We start from the raw sequence: 6,000 nt of genomic DNA on the forward strand, positions 1-6,000 counted from the left end.
GGGTCCATCAAAGCATACACATCAGAACACCCAATGATGAGATTACCTGACACCACTGTGTTCGACGTGTTAGCCTCCTCTTGTGTCACTGTGAAGATCCGTGATGGGGCTACAGGACCTCCACCTTGGGAACCTGCTGCAGCTGAAGAAGAGGCTGCCCCTCTCCCTCTTCCTCTGCCACTACTCTGAGGCATGGCTGAAGCTGCTGGCTGTGCCACACTGCCAGAAGTCATCTGCTGGGATGGCACCACTAAAGTAGCGGTAGGACATTCCCGTGCGAAATGCCCCTCTTGCCCACATCTATAACAGGCTGAGGATCCCAACTGACAGGCTCCTCTGTGTGACCTCCCACATCTCTTGCAAACTGGACTGCTCGTGCCAGAACTCGAGCCACTGCTCATTCCCAGACCAGACTTGAGCTTACTCCAGAACTTATTCTTTTTACCCTTTGCTCTGTCCCATTTCTTACTGCTTGCACCAGCTGACTTCTGAGAAGAAGGATCTAACTTGATCCCTGAAGACTGTGCCTTAGGCTGTTTAACTGTCCCCTGAATTATAGCACTTGCCTCCATCTTTCTGGCTGCATCCACTATAGAGTGGAAACTCTCCTTCTCTGCTGGAAGAATCAAGGAAGAATACCTGGGATGAAGCCTCATGGTATATCTCCTTGCCTTCTTCTGGTCAGTATCGTATGCCTGACCCACATACTGTAACGGATTCAGGAACTTGTCAGTGTATTCATCAACACTCATGTCCTCGGTCTGTCTCAACTGCTCAAACTCAACAACTTTCATCTCTCTGGAGCTGTCAGGAAAAGCCCACCCAGCAAATTCATTGGCAAACTCTTCCCAAGACATGCTATCAATCCTGGGATCCACATAACTCTTGAACCATTCCCTGGCTTTCTTGCATTTTAGTGTGAATCCTGCCATCTCAATGGCCCTGCTATCATCAGCTCCCAACTCACTGGTTATCATTCTCACTGCACTGAGATACTCAAAAGGATCATCTCCTATATTGAATTTAGGAGCATCCAACTTCAAGTACTCGGTCATCTTCACTCTTCTTCTCCCAGATGATCCATGCTGAGGTACTTGTACAACTGGTGCTTCTGGTTCTGGTGGTGGGGGAGGTGCTGTACTACTTGGTTCTGGGTGTGCTGCACTAGGATGGAATGGTGTAGGTGGATACATAGGATACTGTGGGTATGGTGGATAAAAAGGAGGATAAGGCATGTAAGGCATATAGGTGGGATATGGGGTAAAACTGGAGTAATCCGACGTACCTCCCATCGGATACCCCGGGCCCTGTGGAAAGGGTGGATAGCCAACCCCCGAGGCCTGAGCGCCTCCCTGAGACTCTCCCATGCCTTCCTCAGACCTGCCCATACTCATACTTTCATCTCCTCCCTGGTCCACATCCATTTCCTCCCTCACATCTTCAGGTTCTTCTCCCTGAACTGTTCCTCTTCTACTATCGTCAGAAGACCTTCTAGGGCCTCTTGACGCTCCTTCTCTACTTGACCTGCTAGGCCTTGCTTCTGGCAAAGTAGGGGGACCGGCACTTGTGCCCTCGTCCTCAGATGGAACTCTAGTCAATCTCGTTGATCGACGAGTACCCCGCATCTTACTTCTGAAAAATCGCACATAGCATAGCACATTAGCAACATATAGTTCATGTGGAAACACATGAACCCACAAACATACATCACATATCATCAATGCACATGCATGAATCATGGCATTTTACATCATCATATAGAGACAGGACTCCTCATCCTATCCTAGTGGACATGCTTTCCTATTGTGCTTGACCAACTAACACTCCTATGAGCCCGACACTCTCTCTATAGGTCCGACCATATGAACCTAGGGCTCTGATACCAATCTGTAACGACCCGGATTCCGGACCGCTACCGGCGCTAGGATCCAGATCGGCTTAAGGCCGCTGGGACCCGTAGCAAGCCTGTTATACTCTCTGATTACCTGTAAAATCCCATACATGATCAGAGCTAAACTGTAAAAAAAATTTTCTTTTATTTCATGGCTCAACCTGTGCATGCACTATCTCTGAAACGTGTGCACAGACCCCCTGACCAGAGCACTCATCAAAGCTCTAGTTTGGTCCACACAGTATATGTTAAGCCTGGTCTCACATACTGACTCATAAAACAAAAACATAAACCGATCATGTATATAAAAAGGGATTACAAATAACTCGGTCAAGCACTTTGCTATACATCATTCTTACTGTTCTAATACATCTATTTACAATATTTACATCTAATACATGTCCACTCTATACTATTACATACTCTTCCTGTACACTTCTGTCTTCCCCTGACTCTGCACCTGCAAGACTGGGGTTAAGGGAGAGGGATGAGCTATACTAGCCCAGTGAGCAGAAACTATAAAACATGTTATTAAAACATGATCTCATGGAATGCGTCACATCACAGACAAGCCACATCAAGGGTAAACCTGTCACCAAATAGTCCCAAAATCCTGTCTGTGCTAGGGCGTAGTCAAAGGCTCCTGGTCTTCCTGTAACCATAACAATACATACACTGCCCCAGGGCCTTATTAGGCACCTGGTCTTGGCGTCCCTTACTGTGCCAGGGCGTAGTCAAAGGCTCCTGGACTTCCTTAACTGTGTCAGGGCGTAGTCAAAGGCTCCTGACTATCTGGGGGACTATTGGATCATCCAGCATTTACCCACATCAACAACAATAGTATGCAATGCAACATCTTCGTGAAACTAGTGCAATCAGCCTACTGCATAATCATGATGCATGAAACATGCTAAAAACATTTAATCTTTTCAATTAAAACAATTTAGTTTAGTTCCACTCACCTCAGGCTGACTCTAAACTGACTCTGAAGCAGTGGTCACTGCTGGTTTCTTTGGTTCCTCTGATCTGTTCCTACACAGATGGACTCAAATGAGGGACCAAACAAGCTCAAGGACATCTCTATATAACTCCCCACAACCCCTCTAAAACAACCTGAAACTATCACATAAAGCATGCAAAAGAAGGCTGGACAGGGCACTTTCGGCGGCAGGTTCGGCGGCCGAAAGTCCCTTCTAGAGACGAAACTCGGGTACCTTCGGCGGCCGAACCCTTACTTTTGGCGGCCGAAAGTCCCTTGCTAGCCCGAAAGACCTGCTTTCGGGGGCGAGGTTCGGGGGCAGCAAAACACTCCAGAGCCGAAGGTCCAACCTTCGGCGGCACTTTCGGCGGCCGAACCTCCCTCCAGAGCCGAAAGTCCAACTTTCGGGGGCGAGGTTTGGCAACCAAAACTACCTCCTCAAGGGGTTCGGCGGCCGAAACTCCCTTCGGCGGCCGAACCTGGTTTTGCCCAGTAGGCAGAACCTTGCTCAACACATGCACAACTCCCCCAAAACTTACCCAAACATGCATCCAACAAAACACAACCAGCATATACTCGAATATATGCACAAAGGGGTCTAAAACTAACTTAAAACCCCAAACAAACAAACAACACAAAACATTACTTTTCATGCATATACACAAAACCTTCCAAAAACATACTTAAACCTAAACATGCATAACTACCCATACAACTCCCATAAAACCTTTTAAAAAAAATCATCAAAGAAGCTAAGGATCAACTCTTATCTCCTAAAGAACTTGAGGATAGGTGATCCTAACGTGGAGATATGGAGAAATCCACTCCTAGCCTCTCCAAGCTTCAAACTTTGGGTTTTTGCTCAAATCTTCAAAACAACAACAAAACTCATCAAAACTTGGTAAGATTTGAAGAAAAACATGTAAAACACCCAAGGAGAATCTTAGCCTCACCTCTGGTGGCGAAAATGGAAGAAATCTATCCAAATCACCGACCTTTGACCTTTTTATAGGTGGCTGGCCAGACCACCTTCGGCGGCCAAACGTGATGCCGAAAGTCATGCAAGTTCGGCGGCCGAAACTCAACCTTCGGCGGCCGAACCTGGCAAACCCTCCTTGGTACTTTTCTTTCAAAAACTCTTTTCCCTTTATACTTTAAAACATTAAAACCTTCTTAAAACACTTAGAAAACATACCTATTACGCTTCTTGAGGGTGCCGACACCCGAGATTCCATCGGACTTCAGGAATTCCGGTGCCGAACTCTAGCCGGATATTACACCTGCAGCTTTTAATGAGCAGACCTGGTCTTCTTATTTTCAAATTTGAATTTTTCCCGCTCATTGTTAGGTTCTGTGCAGACTGTGGATTTGCCCAGTGGTTTGGGCAAATCACTGGTCAAATCCACCAGTGATTTGCCCAAATCGTTAGTCAAGTCAATTTCAGCGCTTTTTAATGACTTTTTATCAAATCCATTTATCTTTTGGTTTTCTTCGAAATATAACAAACAAAATTGAAAATTAGTTAGAAAATACTCAAATCAATGTTAAGATCAGTATGAAAAATGTGTTGTTATTACGTTCGATCAGTTATGCCTCGGGAGTTGCCTAAAAGGCTTCCACCGAAAAGGGAGGTGAATCATCGCATTGAGCTAGAGCTTGGGGCAAGACCACCTGTTGGGGTTCTGTATCGCATAGCGCCTCTCAAACTTGAGGAGCACCACAAACAGTTGAGAGAGCTCTTAGATGTTGGGTTTATTATGCCCTCCAAAGCCCCTTATGTTGCACTAGTTCTCTTTCAGAAGAAGAAGAAGAAGGATGATTATCTACGCATGTGTATTGACTATCGAGCATTAAACAAAATTACTGTGAAGAACAAGTACTCTATTCCACTTATTGCTGACCTGTTTGACCAGCTCGATGAAGCTCGATGGTTCTCTAAATTGGATCTCCGGTCGGGATACTACCAGGTCAGAACTGTTGAAGGAGACGAGCTGAAGACTACTTGTGTCACAAGGTATGGGTCTTATGAATTTCTTGTAATGCCCTTTGGTTTAACTACACTAACGCTCCTACCACATTTTGTACTTTGATGAACAAAGTGTTCTAGCCTTTCCTGGATCGCTTTGTTGTGGTTTATCTGGATGACATTGTGGTTTATAGCAAAACATTGGAAGAGCATGAGGATCACTTGAAATAAGTCTTCAAGGTGTTGAGGGACAATGAGCTTTATGTAAAGAAGGAGAAGTGTTTATTTGCACAGCAAGAAATTCCCTTCCTGGGACATATTGTTGGGCATGGCAAGATACAGATGGATGAATCTAAGATCCGTGCCGTCATGGAATGGGAACCACCGAGGAAGGTGCCAGAGTTGAGATCATTTCTTGACCTTGTGAACTATTATCGAAGGTTCATCAAGAAGCTTTTTTTTTTAATTATTCATAATTTAAAAAAATATTTTTAAATCATGCAAGCCGAAAACTATTTTCCAGATTCAGGGTGTCAAACTTGCTTATTCAACACTATGACAGTCGAACAAGCAAGTTCAACACTCATGGTGCCAAACACCTAGTTGTTCGACACTTTGAAAGTTGAACAACTAGCTCCTGTGCCACATTAGTGCACAGGATCTTACATGGCCAACATGTTGTCTCAGTCTAGCACCAAAGGTGTCACGGTCCTTAAGTAATCAATACACAATCAGCTTGAAATTGGTTGGGCATGGGCATGGTTGTCCGAGCTTTCCTTTTACGCGCCCTACAGACTAGCTAGGTCTAAGTTTCTACCCAGCGCCTGGCCAAAGTCGATCTACGCATTGCAATTGCTCCTTTCGGGCTTCCTAGCTTCTCTTGCCCTGGTGCACTTCTAGAAATCTGAGTGTTTTCTTGCCTTTGCCTACCATGTTGTGCGTCTAGGCTATCTCTTGTCTTGTCCAGGCCTATCGAGCATCCAGGCTCCTTACATACGGTCTTTACAATGATCGCCTGGCAGGTCTCCTTGCTTGTCAGCTCTTCTTCAGCAGCTCATCCACCAAACAAGTCGTCTCGCCAGCACCAACATCAAAAGTGTCGCCTGACTTCAAGACTCACACCTGACCTTTAGAAATTGATTGGACGAGCTGCCAAGATGACCT

The sequence above is a fragment of the Manihot esculenta genome, chromosome 15, assembly GCF_001659605.2.
Source record: "Manihot esculenta cultivar AM560-2 chromosome 15, M.esculenta_v8, whole genome shotgun sequence".
In the NCBI taxonomy this organism is placed as follows: Eukaryota; Viridiplantae; Streptophyta; class Magnoliopsida; order Malpighiales; family Euphorbiaceae; genus Manihot; species Manihot esculenta.